Source organism: Notothenia rossii (genome assembly GCF_949606895.1).
Source record: "Notothenia rossii genome assembly, chromosome: 3".
In the NCBI taxonomy this organism is placed as follows: Eukaryota; Metazoa; Chordata; class Actinopteri; order Perciformes; family Nototheniidae; genus Notothenia; species Notothenia rossii.
The window spans coordinates 83,262,526-83,281,146 of NC_136901.1; the positions used below are offsets into that span (position 1 = coordinate 83,262,526).

The window sequence follows — 18,621 nt, forward strand, 5'->3', positions numbered from 1 at the left end:
CAGCCTGGTATGATGAAAAAGGATAAAACAAGTTGTATTTATTGCTCATTTCCGTAAACCAGTCATTATGAAATATTGTTATTGAACCAATAACAACCAAACACTTAATTAGCCTATTATACAATATTTGGTCAAAAAACATTGATTACTTTCAGCCAGAGATTAAGGAGAAGTGTGTGTGTGAATGTGTGTGTGTGTTTGTAGGATGGTTTTATATTGTCTGTTGTATGTTCTGGTTTCACTGTTCAGGGGTCATGTTGAGAAGATGTTGGGATGTTTTTTAATGCCGTGCTTTTTTACCCTTTTTTCTTAAAAGCAACAAAATATGATGAAAACAGTGAGCTAGTGTAAACTTGGACCAAATGTTGACAGAAAGACAAATGCTGTCGAGCACCGAGTGGCTATTAATTAACCTGCGCTGAATGTTGTTTGATGAAGATGAAATCAAAGAATAATCAAGGAGGGAAACATGGACAGTGCGCAGGACTAGATCAAATTAAAAGATTTTTGACATAGGCTACTCTAGTTTTAATGAGTTAGATGAAAAGAGGATAAATGGCCCTCATTTTTGTATGGTGACGCTGCAGCCAGTTAGCTTAGCATAAACATTGTTACAGCACGTAACACCCACCAAACTGCAAATTCACGTTTTGATACCTAGGTTTTTATATAAGTTAAGCAAACAACATTTGTGAGCCTGAGAGGTGTTTGTTTACCCTGGAAAAGAATGATTATATTTGCTATCTCGCCTTTTTTTTTAATGTTTTTATGCTAAGCTAACTAGCTGCTTGCACCATTTCCAACTTTTAGCAAGAAAGCAATTTTTTTCAAAATGGTTAACCACTTCTTTAAAGATATTGAAATCCTGATAGGATTACAAAAAATGGCAGAGATAAGGATGGCAGATTTTAAAATAATGTAGGCTATAGATAATGGGAAAATAAACGTTTCTGTTGAATGAGGAAATTCACAAATGTCCTGTTGAAAAAGAGGAGGGTTTAATTCTCATATTTGGCTAAGAACATTCACATTTGACTCCTAATCACTAGCAATCTAATTGTTACGTTTAATGTGAAATGTAAGGAATTAAACCCTTCAAAGTCTGTTTGACCTTATTCACAACTTCACTACAAACACAGTATTATGTGGCACAACTACAAATGAAAACACAGTATTTCACAAGCAACAGTATTGTAATCGATTGTACTTTGAATTATCAGCAGTCAAAAAATAATGTGGCTGCAATATTTCCCTTGAACTTCAGGTAAATTGTTCTTTATTACGACCACTCATCCATCCCAACCACTGGCACATTCCTTCATGGTGAAAGTAAAGCACAACTTTTTTCATGTTGTAACAGTTTTTTGGTATCGAACAAGTGACATTTTCTGATCCATTAAAAATATCCTCAAGAAAAGAGTGTTATTCTCTCTTATTTCATTTTAAGAAAGCAGCAAAACATGAAACAAATGTTAAAGAAAAGTTCTGCCTCAAAAATATATCACAAAAAATCATGTACGTAATTAGATGTTATGGGTTGGATACTCTTAACATCAAGTGTTCATGGTTATTTGTGTCTCATAGCACTGAAGCTTCAGGGTCTAAGGGGAGCGGTCTCCGTGTTTGGGTCTTTTTCATGCAAGGGCTTCTTGTTGTGAGCTCATGTATCCACGCTGACAAAAACAGATAATATAGGAGAGTCAAAACAACATTCACAGACCACATTTTACTCAGGCACTATGAAAAAGGTAGTATAAAGTGAATACAATCATAAAGCATGAGTGACAAATCACTTAATGCAACATATTAAACCTCAATGTAAATATTAGCAGGCATTTCATGTATTTCACAACTTTTTAATTGAGATTATTCACATTATAGAATATCAACTATTCTAGATTCAATGCAATTTAATATCTCCCAAAGGTAAACATTCTCCAGTTACTTTAAACTTTGAAGACATTTAAGTAAGTACTTTTACACAGTTTAGTGTTTAATTTAAGACTGGTGTATCATTCCTTTGATGTTTTTAGACAATGCATTGAACATCTTAATCGCAGACAGTAAATATTTAGCATGGAGGCAGAAATAATAAAATCATTATTGAATAGTGAGCTTATTTAAGAGGACAATCATTTGAATTTCTTGGATAACATACATTCAATTGCATTATTATCTTCATTGGGTTAGTTCACCAAAGCTAAAAAAAACACTATCATACATTTGATTTTGATTACCTTCCATAATAAGAAGACAAAAACGGCCAACAACAGGAGAAATGCAATGAGCGTCAAGAAGATTATCCACCTGGCAACTTTGGATAAATGTTTTCTCTCGATGAACACTGTAAGTTTAACCTGCGGATATAGAGATTTTACTTAAATCAGTTCCATGTTGTGATTGTACTGCAAAATCAACAAAAAAATTCCAAGCCCAAAGCTATAATATCTCCAACGTATATAAGTAATGTAACAAATCAAAGAACATTTTGGTGTTACCTTTCTCTCAGGTGTCTCTGTTTTAAATCCAATATTCTCTGGAGAGTTTGTCAAACTGAGAGAAGCATCCACAACAATGTTCAGGTAGTTCCAAGAGCTGTAATCCTAAATGGGACAGTCAAAAAAGATGAGTAATGATGATAGGGCTGCAAATATTCATCAAAGAGTCCTATTGTAAATCAGCTTGACAGAAATAAATCACCTCTGTAAATGTGGTGTTCCACAGGCGTGAATTCAGGACAATCACTGCAGTACTGTCCAAACCCAGCAGAGGGCAGCGTAGCTCCACACACTTCAGTCCATCAGAGCAGGTCTGAAAGGCAAAAAACAAAGCCGATATTGGACAACTAAAGTAGAATACATTTTTTTGTTACAGCATTGTCTTTCTTTAATATACATTTTGTGTGAACTCAATGAACATAATTCACCATAATCTCTGGATAAACTCAAGCTTTCTTATGTTTATTTTTCTGTTGTATTACATTCACAGTAACAGTTGGACATTGTCAGTGTGTTACTATGGTAAAGTAGAATGTTAAGAGTAACTTAGCAACGGTTGGCTTTGTCTTTTTTTTTGCTTCATTAATAGATCTCTATTTTCTCGTTACTTCACAATGTATTCGATTGTTTTAGCAGGGGAAATGAACAATACATATAATGAACCAAATATAGGCCTACAAAATGCAAACTGTCATCTGTAGTTCCCTGGCAGAGGTCACTAAGCGCAGGTAAGAGAGATCAAAGATCAGCAAATTAAAACCGTATACTCTTGTCTGTGTAAAAACAGACACAGTGAATAAAACATAGTAAACAAATGATATTCATCCTGAATCAAACAGCAAAAAAAAAAAAGATCCCAAAAGATATATAACAATAATGATAACAATGATTTCTTACCAAGGTTTTGTATTTCCTCTTTTTTGAAAGAAATGACAATCCATCAATAGAGAGAGCTTCAAGTTCAGCTTCACGTCTTTTCCTTGAGGGCTCAGGCCAACCCTTATTCATACAACCCTAGTACTAGACTCCTGGTACTAGGATGGTTTAAAAGCAGAGAACACATTTCACTGTGTGTGCTGTGTGCTCTGCACGTGTGACCATTAAAGAGGGTTTCATCCCTCCCTATTCTATTCAATTCTAAACATCATCAGGATAGAGATGTTTATTATTACAGTTGTTGCTTAGATTTGGAAATATAATAAACAAAAGAAGTTGGAGTTGTTTATTACCTTTATATGTTTAAGTGGATTGATCTCGCTCCCAGGTGAGCAGGGGACAGACTGCACACCTTTACTGCTGATCTGAGTGAGGTACAGAAGTCCCTTTCCCACTGAGTTGTCCTTCGGCCAGTAGATGTTTCAAGATGCATTGGCAAAAGATTTCAGTGGTCTGCCTAAGTTTGTTATCTGGTGGAAAAACAAGACACAAGAACCGTTTCCTTTGACCTTTTAGTGTCTAACAGTAAGATAACTATTCAATTATGTTTCACCTTGAATTCATATTGAACTGAAGCTCCAATATCGTCTATTGATTTTATGGCGCTTTCACCCAGCAAGTGTTTACAAAGTGACACTTGAGAAGGTCTGGCTAGTCTGAAAAACAATGATACACCACGATGTTATGTTATTTGATTATTCAAAAGCATATAAAAACATTTTTAAGACCAAATAGCTTTTAAAAAATCTATTTGTATATTGTATTGCATTAAAAAAACTGTTGTTCTCCACTTAAAAATAGCATGATCATAAAAACTGATGGGTAATTTACATTTGTGTTGAAATGATAACACGTATACATGAAACTATAACATATTTGTGAGATAACTCTCACATTTAAAAAAGCAACTCTACATACCCATATTTGCAGCTCTAGTTTAAAAACCACTCTAACGCCTCGATTGGTTGTATAGTCTGCACACTCGACCTGCATCACAGGCATAACACATTTTTAGTTATTCATCCACAGAACACTTAGAAAAATAAGTATTGTATACAAGTTTCCAACGTGATAAACCTACTGAGGTTTCAAGTTGCAGGGGGACATTCACATCTTTTGTAGTCAAATAGATGCCAGATGTTGCGAGTATTGGACATAAAAAGGGACCTGAGGGGAGCAAATAACCATGACACACACACACACACACACACACACACACACACACACACACACACACACACACACACACACACACACACACACACACACACACACGATGCATGCAGGAAACAAAGTAATTTGTCAATAAATATTTTCATACGCATTGAACCACAATCCCAATATAAACTCTTATTCCACCGACGTTTCTTTCCCTAAATGGCTGATACTTAAAAATGTTCACACAAATGTTTTTTGAACTATTGTTCTTCCATTGTAGAGTAGCCTACTTACTGATGCTGTGCTGTAGACCAGGGGTTCCCAACCTTTTTTTCCAAGAGCCCCCCCAAAGGACTTCTGTTGGAAGGGGGGGGGGCCGCAACAGCGGTAATTAAAGTTTAAAACTCTCAAAAATGCTACAACTACTGTCACAAACTAGATGAATGTGAAGTATTTTGTTAAAGGAGGATGAAAGTGTAATAAAAAAGGAGCACTATTGGAGAGACTTTGATGGTTATTGGACTCAGGATTAATTCATTTGGATTCCCGCTGTATGAAGAAATTAAAGGACGGCAGGGAAGTGGAAACAATTCACCAAGGGATTAAACTGTTTAAAACACATGCTCAAAGTAAACCGGATTTTGCCGATGTGTTTATGTGGATTCAAAAATCGTAAATAATCTACAAAATGGAGGAGACCGATCCGATCGGAGCAACTGTGACAAATAATCCAACTGAAACCGGCATGGACAATGACTATGTTTTAGAAATGCGCTTATCCAGACAAGCTTGGACACTTTACGGGCAGAAGAAACATTTCTATTAAAGAAACAATTATACATTTCTGTCTTTTTATGCCTATAATAGCTACTAACTTGAATTTGTATTCAAATTAATTAATCAATTATTTTTTATATTTTATTATAATGTAGAGACAAGGCTTTTAGCGACAATCATGTATTGCGTTACAATTATATGTAAAAAAAAAAAGTCTAAATATGATATTTGGCCTCAAATCATCTGAGGCCTGGCGCACCCCCCAGGTTGGGGACCACTGCTGTAGACAATGGAGGAGTAATGCAGAGTTTCTGGAACATGGAGTCTTTACGTCCAAGAAGTTGAGTTGGAACAATTTTCTTTTTTTTTCAAGAAGGACTAATCCCTAAACAGGTCTGCAAGCTGCCATAATAACTGGATATTAATAGAGCAAAGTTTTACTCCACAAACTAAGAGAGAAATTAAAAACACTGTTATGGCTAAAAGTATAGAATAAAAAACTGTCACATGTCACACATATATGTCTTAAATGATATGATGAATTGGAAATGGGGGACCCTGATGTAAACAAGACGAAAGTCTTTCTCTGGTCTGCATCCCCTTAACAATTGTATGTTTTGAGCTGTATTGTATTGTACCCAATATACAAGCTGTTAATAAACTTTTCAATCAATCAATCACACACTGGCTGCTAATGCCTGTGGTGAAAACTCACATCATACAAAATGCGTGTTGCTGGATTGAAGCTCCCAGAGGGCCAAACATTGTCTTTCTGTATCCTCTGGGGGATATGAATGTTGTCGGCAAAGATTTCATTGCAATCTACCCTTTAGATTTGAATATAATTTGACTGTAAAAAAAATGGTTGCTATTCATAGCAGTTCACTTAGGAACATTTGTTCACTGAGGACTGTAATACCACAACAAGTCTGTTCAAGTCTTTGAACAATGCCCCTGTATTTAAACTATATTGACCTCTTTAGGCCTTGCATAAAGCAAATCAGGCATTTGTATAGAAATCTAAAGTAAACCTATCCATCACCATTGAGATCCACCACTGCCACGTCGTAGCCAAAAGAGGAAGCCAGGCCCGGACCGGAGAGCACTAACTCCACAGATAGATTCCTCTCTGCCACAGGGTATGCCTTCAGAAATGCCACCTGGCCGCTGTATCCTCCTCTGGGCGCTCCCGACACGATGGTCAGCTCGCCCTGACTGAGGAGGGCCATCCCAGAGTCATTGGAAAATCCTGGAGGACAGAATAGGAGGCTGTTTATGGAGAAGTTATACAAAAAAAGGGAATAAAGATAGACATTAAGGTAGCTCTTTATTTATACTCACACCTGAATATCTATCTAAATCATTTCATTTAACATTGGTTCTATGAAACTAAGCCAACTTAAATGAAACAAACTGATTTAGTTCAGACGAGAGACTGACCCAGGGAGCTGTTTTTCTGAAGAGGAATCAGTGCTCGGTTAAATTGCTCAACATCTCCAGTCTCACGACTATCTGCAGCATTGATGTCCAGGTCGTCCATTCGCACAATTCCTTTGAACAGCAAGAAAATAAAAAATAATAAAAAATGTAAAAGCTATTATGTGCAAAAATGATGCCATTTTATGAGGACAGCATCCATCCTATTGGGTTTCATGTTGAAAAGTGCATTGAATAATAATTGTGTTTCTATTTCTTGGGATGCAATAAATGATTAAATAATTAAGTTCAGTTCCACTCAGTCTGGCGTACATGCTCGTTCATTTTGGCGAATGAAACAAGAGCTGGAAGTTTTCTTTTTACCTTTCCACTGATACGCTCCTGGTGCCCCAAATATCAGAGATGTGTTGTCTTTTGCAAAAGGTGCTCCATGACCCTGTTGGCAGTATGCAAACCAATCATGGTCCCTCTGACGTCTGCTCAGATGTTCATAATCACAAACGACCATCCTCCACGTCCTTTTCCTTCCCGACCTGCAGGTCTTCTTCCAAGAGGTAACACTGACCCATCATTAAGTTAGGAACATATTCCATGAGGGCTCCATTGCTTGTACCGATGAGCACGAGTTTAACAAGGGAAAGATGAAAAAATGACTGTTTGATTGTTTTATTTCATTATATCAACATGAGGTGTTTAGCTTACCATTACATTTTTACCAGGACCCTGGCTCGTCACACTCACTCCCATCCACTGGTTGCTTAAGCCTTTACTGTGAAGGAACTCAAACAAGTTAAGCTCACTGTGCAGCCACAGTTACAGTATAAGTATTTTAGGTTGAAGTTTACTCAGATCTTTTGGTTACAAATCAAAAACAATTCCTGCATATACAATAAAGTCCTCCTTGATTAAAATGTCTTGTTCAGCAGAAACATGGCTCCTGTGACTGATATTCAGTTAGAAATGACTTTAGGTTGCTGATACTAATGCAACAATGTATAAGCAGCAAACTGCTCTGTATGTGTAGTGTAGCTATTACATCTGATGGTTTTGTAGTATGATTAATGGCATATAAAAAGAAAAGAAAAGCAAAATAGCTGGGAATAAAATCTCTATTTATTTTGTGGACATTTCTCTAACCTTTGATTTTATTGGATCAAATAATTTGATTTCTTTCAGCGTCAAATTTTAATAGTACCTTATTTATAGACTTTTTTTCATGGTACATAAAGACAATTTACAATGTTTTTATTGTAAAATGTTCCTCTGAAAAGTAACCAGCTGCAAGTACAATATTAACATCTGAAATATAGTGTAAAAGTATGAATATGCATGAACAGACTAAGTTAAGTTTATTTCAAAATAGTACCTATTGTAATTGATTACATCACATAAACATACAAACATTCAGATTAAACAGCAACACAAACCTTTATTATTAAACTCAATGGGCTGGCAGTGCTCAGATGTTGTAAAAAGATCACACTGGTAAACGGCACCTGTAACATTCAACTGGTTCTGATGTTTGGATCGTGGCGCTCCGACCAGCAATCTGGAGAAAAGTACTGTGATTGGTTAGACACAGACGCACAATTGTAATTTAATTAATTACACCTTATCAAAAAGCTTTACATTTCACACACAGGTTCTTTTTGTCCGGGTCCAGCTGCTGGTGGAAGGCAACAGAGAATCCAAACATGCTTCCTGGATCTTGTTAGAAATTAAAATCAATGTTTTGATGGTATAATGTAGCTTAAACATACCGTCAGTTTAAACGCTCTTTTATACTGAAAAACCAGAAATTCTTGTGCACAAGCAGTTAAGCTTTTATTCTGAAAATCCTTCATCTACGGTTAGCATGTGGCTAATATACGATTTCCTAAAGAGGTGAATTGAGTAGCGAAATGATATGGAGTGGTGCAAATCGAAACCTACGGATTTAACACTACAACTATAGATGTCGAGGTACTACCATGTTGAATATTAAATGAAAGTACAGTTTATTTGAATACATTATTGTTTACAGACGAGAGTAGCATGTGACAACATCCGGAATGACCGGAAACCAAACGAGCCGAGAAGTATTGTTTAGAGTATTGATTACAGCGTTTAGAATGTGTTAAATGAAAAGTGATGAAAGAGAATATGAGGAGAAACTGCGTGTTAAGCATATATTGAATGTGAAAAGAACCTATCCTCTGTTGAAATGCAATAACGGACATTGGAGACGAGGTGAGCCGGCTGGTGATGAACTGTGTTAAAAGAAATTGTAGCACTCTAAGGAACATATGAAATGCAATAATGCAATAACAGTGCAATAATGAAATTAAATTACATCAAACTTTATTTTCACTCAAACAGTACAGGCACATATGATATATTGCACAGCATAAAGAGATCATGTAAATTGTGCATTATGTAAACAACAGACAACTGTTGGCTCCTGTGGGCATGACCTAAATAAGGCAGTTTATTTTGGTTTTATGCTGGGCCACGTCGTCATGTTATCCTCCCAGTTTTGCACTGAATTCGGGTGGGGGAGAGTAACGCCATCTCCAGTCAAAGAAGTAGAATCGTGTTCCCAAGCTAGCATCACTGTTAGCATCGAAATCGCTGTGTTTACACCAGTGCCCGTCTGACTGTTTACATCGGTTTACACCGACAGACGCTGTGCAAAAGACTTCCGGCGGAAATGAAGTGCATTTGTGTAGTGTCATGGCGCTACCCGTGTTTTGGCGCGTAAACTTGTCTATAAGAGCGCTGGAGGAGAGATCCGGTCACTTCTCTTCTTGCTCAGGAGAGCCAGATCACAGCTGTTTTCTGCCGGAACAATATTCTGTCTGTAACACTACCGCGCCTTTTTTAATTAAAGTATCCCATTTGAATCTTTTCAGAGACTCCATTTAGTCTCATTTTAAAGCTTCTCTCCTGGACGCGAGAATAAAGAACAGATTTAACAATCTCCACTTCTCTGCAGCACACTCTGGGTGTCCAGATTAAAAGCTGCAACATTAAGAGTCTGAAGGAGCCAGAAAGTCCACAGATGAGACACCATGTGACAGTGCTTTGCCGTGACATTGATTAAAATGTGTTAGCTTCCCTTCCTCATGCAGTGGCCGTGCTCTGCGTCAGCACAGAGTGAGATTTAACCCTCATGGAAAAGGGATTGGCCGCAGACGGTGCTAACTGGCTCACTGTAGACACACTGACAGGGTGTACTGGGAATACATTTATCTTTATAGTCAAAAAGCTGCACTGTTCAGCTTTATGAGTTGATAACTATAGTAAACATTAATCAACTTATGCTATGATGAAAGCAAACGTGAGACACACCCTCTGAACAATCTCTGCTAGCAGAGAGCTGAGAGTCAATCAAGCTTTGAAATAATTATATAAAAAAAGGGAATGAGGTCATTTGTGGCTTTCCCTGGCTCTGCAAAATGAGTGTCAATATGTACAAGAAACCTTTCATTTACTCTGACAAGCTTTCCTGAGATGTATGGGAACTCATGGCCTTTTGTTCAGAAACACTCGGCTACTTCTTCACAATGACAACGACCTTCTTAAAGCTTGTTTCTCCCATTCAGCATCAGATAATGTATTCATACCTGTGGAGGTTAACACTGTCACTTTCTCTATTTAGCTCAAAGGTTTCCACCTACCACTCCGTCAAAAATAAATAATGCAATTACAAGCGTTGTTTTAATTCAGGCGCTGGTACCTTGCAAATGCTAGAGAAGTAGAAGTATAGAAAAACGTAACTCTGGATTTGTGTTAATGTTTGAGGTGCAATAAACGACTAAGCAGCTTTTTGGCATCATACAACTATTATTTTCTGCCTCGCTCATGAGAGTAACAGCTGGTGAAATGACAGCCTCGCCTACTGATTTTAATTTAACCATATCGAGCCCGATTGTCGATTTCAAATGTGTGCTCTAAAATTATATTTGTTAAATTACTATTATCATTATTATTATAAGCAAGACAATAAATGACAAAGATATGTAGAAAATAAACGTATTGAAGATACGTTCATAACAAACGTAACGTGGGAGAAAATACGTTTCTAATTAAACGTAATTGAGAACGCAGTTTAGTTCTGTGGGAACGTCATTTTTAGGAGACAGGGTTGCAACCGGCCTGTATACCTGTACGACCCACAGGAGCGTTTTAAATCAACGGTATTTTCCAGAAAGGGTTATTTGTGAATAAACGACCCTCCGGAGCGTTTGCAATCAACGGGAGCATGTTGTTTCTTACACGACAACTAGAGGTGCTACACTTTAAAAGGTGGATATGGGTCGTATTAAGCTGCTGAACAATCGACCTATATGGTCGTTTTTTGTAGGAGGACAGGCTGGCTTCTATAGGTGTTACAGCAGTAACGTAAACATTGTGTTTGATGGCAAGTGATCTGTCGCCATGGCAAAGGCATTAGATGACATCCAATAATACGCCTAGATCTGCTGAGGGCTGCATCGTTATCAAACATGTTGACACGCCGTTTGGAGCTAAGGCAGAAGGTTTATTTAAATGTTTGCTGATTACAGTTCAAGTTTATTCCAGTAAAGCCTTGAACCCAGTGAAATGAACATTGCTGTAATCACAGTATGATCAGACAACAAACTAATGATGCAATTCACTGTTTCACAGTCCAAAGTATGGGCTACAGGAAAAAGGGAAAACATATAGGACATATGCACTTACACTGAGGATCAAGTATACTGCACAATGTCCATTTTTACACAATTGTATTAATACTCATTAAATGTCTTTGGTCAAGAGTCTAGCCTTTTCAGTCAGCATTACAGTTATTTAGGGCTGCATATTAATCTAATAGGCATCACAGTTGCAATAGGAGCCTGTGCGATTATATAACCAAAAGGCTATGATTTAGTTGAAAAAAAAGTGTGTGTGTGAATGTGACAGCGTATTCACTGTTTGTGTAATCTGATTAACATGTAACCACATGATGCATAGCCGACTAATCAGTCTGTGTTTGTCATGCTGCGTTTGGTCACCTTACTGTGCAGAGAAGAGCTGTAGACCACTAACATTGTTAAAGTGGTAAAGTTAAATCACTAGATGATCCAGTTTTTTGGTCATTTAAATACCTTTCCATTTTGAAATTGAAAAGACGTTATACATTGTTGTCATACATCGTTATATTTTATACTTTATTTATATCAGACAAACTTTTCTCCCACATAAACCATGCCTTTTCCAAAGTAATGTATCCCACATTAGGAAACAGTGGTGATATTCATTGTTCTACTGTTGAGAAATCTGCCCAAAGCAGTTTGTATTAATGCCATTAGTCTGAAAGAGGATATCTTTGTTGTTATTCATTTAATTTTCTTAACTATTATTTATTATTTTATTGTTATTTTGGAAACAGTGCTTTACAAATGTTCCAGTTTTTGAACTTATGTTACTTTAGTTGTAGATGAATGACTAAATAAATATACCTTTTAAAATGAGGAGTAGTCTGTGCACTTTCCTTTCGATAAAAAGCAAGTATACGCATGATTGCATTTTTAATTATAATTTTGCAGTTGCAAATCGCAATATTGTCCACAATAATCCCAAAATAACTTTCACGTGTAGCCTTTCTGTTTTTGTAATTATTTTGCACCTTGATTCATGAAAAAAAAAAGTTAGGACACAAGCGACAGAAAAGAAAAAAAGTTTTAAACCAGTTTTTTATTTCTGAGAAGAGGGGGGAAATACCAACACTCAAGCCTATAAAATGTGACCTGGTAATTCAGACTGTTGCTTTTTTTCCTTACCGGGTGAAAGCAGTTAACACGATGTCCCACTGAAATGTGACAGTGAGATTTCTGATGGCCCTAAAGCTTTTATACAGAGTAAAGCAGCAAGGCTGTAGAGGTTATTTATGAGTTTCAGTTAAAAAGCTAGAAAACTGAAACTCTGTCGCTCATCCAGGTAGAACGTACTGCTGGGAACACATTGTGAAACCCAGATAATGAGGTATGAGGTATAATTCTTTTTTTATGCATCATGACAAATAGTTATATTTTAGTGTTGTGAGCTGAAGGTCAAACAAAGTCAAAGTCCAAGCTGAAATTGTATAGATAGTGTTTGTAACATTGTCAATTTGAATGTGTTGTTTGGAGTAAGAACTGGTCCAAAAGCAAAGAGGATCCAAACAAGTGTTATTATTATTCCCTTACTTTGGTCTAAATGTATAATAATAAACTCTCATGGCAAACCTACAAATCTGCAGTTTAATTCCTACAGGGTCCGATGTGATTATCTTCATGTTAAAGACTTACTTCTGATTAAAGCAACTTCTTTTGCTTCATTTTGAAATGTTGTGTTTCTAACGTTCCCAATATATCTCTGTATGTACCACTTGTATTTCCAATGCTGACTCAACTTGGATATCAGTAGGCTATATATCTGTCTCTCTTCACTCTGCCGCCATCTTCTGGTACAGGTGCAAGACTGCTTTGCTCCAACATTTGAGCAAGTTGCATACTGTATGGTTTCACTGAGGAGGCCGACCTATTCAGACTTATTTCTCGTTTCTTTTCATATCCTGTAAGCCCTGTCAGTTCATTTCTGGAGTCTGATGCCTTAATAATAAACACAATTAAAGCTCCGTGCAGGTCCGCTGTTGTCAGTACGTCGACACGTCACGTAGATGCTTTCCGGACTCGTCCGGGGGCAAACGTGGGAAGTTTCGGGCCAATAGGACAGTTTCTATAGGAGTTACAGCAGGAACATAAACATTGTGTTTGATGGCAAGTGATCTGTCGCCATGGCAACGGCATATTATGACACCCCATAATACGCCTAGATCTGCTGAGGGCTGCATCGTTATCAAACATGTTGACACGCCGTTTGGAGCTAAGGCAGAACGTTTATTTAAATATTTGCTGATCACAGTTCAAGTTTATTCCAGTAAAGCCTTGAACCCAGTGAAATAAACATTGCTGTAATCACAGTATGATCAGACAACAAACAAATGATGCAATTGGCTGTTTCACAGTCCAAAGTATGGGCTACAGGAAGAAGGGAAAACATATAGGACATATGCACTTACACTGAGGATCAAGTATACTGTACAATGTCAATGTTTACACAATTGTATTAATACTCATTAAATGTCTTTGGTCAAGAGTCTAGCCTTTTCAGTCAGCATTACAGTTATTTAGGGCTGCATATTAATCTAATAGGCATCACAGTTGCAATAGGAGCCTGTGCGATTATATAACCAAAAGGCTATGATTTAGTTGAAAATAAAAAGGGGTGTGTGAATGTGACAGCGTATTCACTGTTTGTGTAATCTGATCAACATGTAACCACATGATGCATAGCCGTGTAATCAGTCTGTGTTTGTTATGCTGCGTTTGGTCACCTTACTGTGCAGAGAAGAGCGGGAGACTTGTGGAAATGGATGCTGACGCTAATCAGAAGGTAGACACTGAACTGTTGGTCAAATAAAACATGACCTCTGTTGTATAATGATACTTTGGCTTTAAGCTCGGCTACAATAAGACCAAACTTTGAAAAACAAATGTTGCTACAGTACGCAGCAACACAACACATTTGTACCAGCCCCTGAAACAGTGAAAAGTAAGAAGAATGCCTAAAAACAAAAGTTCAGATTTATAAAAATAGAGTAATATCACTGTCGTAATGGCAGGCGCTGCACTACATGACAGGTCTTTACAGAGGTAGAGGGAAAATATTGGCTCATGGGACCTGAGTGAGGAGCGTCTGTCGCAATCACAACACACAACAACACTAACATTGTTAAAGCGGTAAAGTTAAATCACTAGATGATCCAGTTTTTTGGTCATTTAAATACCTTTCCATTTTGAAATTGAAAAGACGTTATACATTGTTGTCATACATCGTTATATTTTATACTTTATTGATATCAGACACACTTTTCTCCCACAAAAACCATGCCTTTTCCAAAGTAATGTATCACACATTAGGAAACAGTGGTGATATTCATTGTTCTACTCTTGAGAAATCTGCCCAAAGTAGTTTGCATAAATGCCATTAGTTTGAAAGAGGATATATTTGCTGTTATTCATTTAATTTTCTTAAATATTATTTATTATTTTATCGTTATTTTGAAAACAGTGCTTTACAAATGTTCCAGTTTTTGAACTTATGTTACTTAAGTTTTTTATGAATGACTTGAGAAATACACCTTTTAAAATGAGGAGTAGTTTGAGCATTTTCCTTTCGATAACTAATCAAGGATACCCATGAAAGCATTTATATTATAATATTGCATTCACAAATCGCAAAATTGTCCACAATAATCCATATATAAGCTTTACGTGCAGCCTTTCTGTTTTTGTAATTATTTTACACCTTGATGCATTAAAAAAAAAGACAATCGTAAGCTTTTAAATGTATTTTATTATATTGAGAATAAAGTACAGTGATTAGTTAGTTGTTAAGGGACACAATGTCTCTGCCGTAGTGCGCTGGGAGGTCTCCTTCACATCTGATCACAATGTACCTGGTGCTGCTTCGACCGTGGTACTGACAGTGGGGTCTACGGGCCCCTTGGTTCCTCAGTGTGCAGACGACAATGTCGAAGGGTGTGGTGCTTTTGGTCAATCCTACACCATATGCCACTCCTGCACCCTTACATACTTTATTGATTTGGTTGGTGCTTGCTCGTATGAAGGTATTGATTTCTTTACACATGTTACTGTCAGTTTCGGTGATCCTTCTCTCCCCTATCACCTGGTCACACCTGTCTACAGACATTTCCACTTTGATGTGCTGATTTATAAATTTTCTGTAAGACTCATTCTGACAGCTCACAGTAGCAGAAAGCAACAGCAAACAAGCAAATGAGATCCACATGATTCCCTGGTGAAAAAGAGGGAAACACTTTTGTTAGAGAATGAATGGCAGCATAAATGAGTACTTATAATAATTCATCTTTCCCATATGCAATAACATTTTATGAGACGTGGTGTTGTAGCATCACCACTGTTATAAAATTATTCTTGTTTGAAGTACAATGAAATCAATGGACTCATTTAATTATATAAAAATGCATTTTATGGTTTTTATTTTTTTAATATTGTCCTATTTTGCAGAATTAAAATATAAATATATATTTGTTGGACAAATTGTTTGTTGAGATTAAAGGTGTCTTAAGAAATCCAAATACATATTTAATGAGTGTTGCCAAAAATAATTGTTTTGTATTTAGCTTTTAAGTGTTACAGACCTGCAGAGAAATCGGGTAAGATCACATCCAACACAGTCATGAGGAACAAAACAAAAATCACTCTTTTTCAACTCTTACCGACTGCTGCATTATAAAAGGGAGAGTAATAAGAAAATACAAACCTTTTAACTTTAATGTGGAATGGTAACTGTTTACCCCCCTTGCGTCTAGTCCTTGCAGCTGAAAAGGTAGAAATAAATGAAAACAAGTTTTTGGTCATCAAGTTTGTCTTTAACATATTGTATACTAATGTTTCATAAAAGGCATATTTACCTGAATCACAAACACAGTGACAGTGAAGTCTCTTCAAACTGCTGGATCATTTATAGGAGTTGTTTTGAACTTTGATTTCTTGGCCCAACTTTGCATTGGGGAGAAAACTCCCAAATCATCACGTTGGCCAAAGGTAAACAAAGTATTTACTGTTTGACAACATTATGCGATATAGCATTAGTAACCACAAATCCTCTGAAGTTTGACTAAGTCTTTCAAACCTGCACACATGCTTCTGAAATATGAATTATTTTTGACATTTCAAGTCTTTTAAACAAACGATTCACACACAGTAGTGCCTCGAACAATGTCATCAATAAAAAGGACACAATATGAAAGTGAAGTATCGTGTTTTTCCATTTAGTATGTTTCGCTTTACAAACAAAATAGAGAATATTGTTTACACAGTTAAAAGTGCTTTTACATTCAAATTAAACATAAGGGTTTGATAACATCTGACAGGTGTACAGGACAGATGTCTTTCTTCCCTTTGAGGTCAATGCTTAAGAGTATTCATATGCATCATGCTGGACCTGCAAGTTAGAGATGCTGATAGTCATAAACCACATGACTCACAATAACATGATGAGAACTAAATAACATTTTGCACGACTCACCTCCAATGTCCTGTCGAGCTGCATGTGATTTCGCTTGTTTCCCAGACCACTGCACACATCACTTCTCAACAGAAGAATTGACACAATATTAAATTATTAAAAATATTATGAAAAATATGGGACATAACTACTTTTGTATGAATTAAGATATTTGATGTATTTGATATAAACTGAACACAAACAGTAAGGAAAGTTGTGTTTGGTAGATTATTTCTTTGCAGTAACAATGCTTCTTTCAATACATGTATACCGTTGGAAAACCTGTTTATTTACCTTTCAAATGGTGCCACATTTGTGAGGATCATGCATCTGTGGGATGAGCAGCAGAGCTAAGTATGTGGGTTGCGCCCAGGAAAAATGTGACAAATCTGCTTCCAATGCCATAATAAAAAAAGTTGCATGTTCAGTTGATTAAAGCATCACAACACTTGTGCTACCTTCTGCTTGAAAGGATAGAAAATAGACTCATGTCACTTGGCACAGATACCATATTTTGGTATCACCTAGTTGGTTTAGTAGATTGACAAATAAATGAGGAAGTCCCCAGTGGAAACTATAACCAAATATCTGTTCTAAGGTCGCCTTAAACAACCCTACGCAGCCATATCTGGAATCTATTCTTATTCTATTGTAAACAAATAGTAGTAGCATCTTCATCTGTAACTGTGCAGAAGTACTGGGTTTTAACTTGTTAGAAGTAAAGGCCTCTGGTCATGCAACAAAACCCAAATAGGCTTTTCAAACTTTTTGAAGAGCTTTTGAAGAACTACAGTTTTTTGTTTTTTTTAAAGCTTAACATGTTAGGTCAATGCATGTTCACCTTTTACTTGATATTAAAAAACAAAGGTTATTTAAAACACTTTACATTTGCAAGGTACAGTTAAACAGACATCAAACAAATGTTATTCAGTTAACCTGTTACAACTAAAGGACCAAAAAGCATGTTCTACCTTCATGGCGTCAACAACAGGCGCCTCCTTTGTACTTCCATCATACCAAAGGCAGCTTTATTTCGCAGGGGCTTGAGCAGAGTGCTGTTGGCTGTCGGCTCTGCACCTTCCCATGCAGTGGCTCCTGATGGAAGGTCAAGATGGCTGTTCAATGCAAGGAGAGCCACCGTCCCACATGAAATGAGAAAAGATAAGGTAACAAAAAAAAGAGAGTACAGAGCCATATACTATTCCAATACAAATACAATTGGTATGTTTATTAAAAGTATTATTTCTATCCAGCAAAAGTGACTTATTCTTAGATTTACAATTCGTACAACTTATATTAAAATAGAAAACAATGAATGAACCCAAACCTTACAACAAAGTAAATGACTGCAAACTAACCTTGCTATTTCTTTAACTTTTCTAACTATAAATATCATGCATTTTGTTCGAAATACAGTTCATGTTTTTTGTATGTTTGTTTTAGCTTAAATTAGCACTTTTCACAAGCCCATACAAAGCTGATCTTTTGTCCAAAAAAATATTCCAATAAAATCAGATTTCTGGCACCGTTTACATTCATGCTGCACTTTGTTATTTAGGGAAGACAAAAATAATACAACTAGTAATTTGGCTGGTCTTCATAACCTTTACTCCAGGTTTAACTGCCAACTGAATAGTGAAACTTATATACCTAAGATGCGTTTGCACCTTTCAATCAGAATCAGACAAATGAAAATAACACAATACAAGTACTA

The 18,621-nt window shown here is 36.5% G+C and overlaps 1 long non-coding RNA gene and 1 pseudogene across 2 annotated transcripts; both read right to left on the reverse strand.

Moving 5' to 3' along the window:
* Window positions 1–4: 4 nt before the first annotated feature.
* On the reverse strand, window positions 5–7,553 carry LOC307033065 (integrin alpha-6-like; annotated as a pseudogene). The gene is made up of 12 exons (XR_013810631.1): window positions 7,509–7,553; window positions 7,170–7,412; window positions 6,810–6,920; window positions 6,412–6,618; window positions 4,887–4,949; window positions 4,516–4,601; window positions 4,349–4,421; window positions 3,988–4,085; window positions 3,728–3,904; window positions 2,701–2,811; window positions 2,499–2,603; window positions 5–2,357 (listed from the first exon to the last, which is right to left on the reverse strand). The product of XR_013810631.1 is annotated as an integrin alpha-6-like (transcript).
* Window positions 7,554–15,199: 7,646 nt separating this feature from the next.
* Window positions 15,200–16,318, reverse strand: LOC307031384. The gene is made up of 2 exons (XR_013805940.1): window positions 16,161–16,318; window positions 15,200–15,671 (listed from the first exon to the last, which is right to left on the reverse strand). It is a non-coding gene; the product is annotated as an uncharacterized lncRNA (long non-coding RNA).
* Window positions 16,319–18,621: the final 2,303 nt, after the last annotated feature.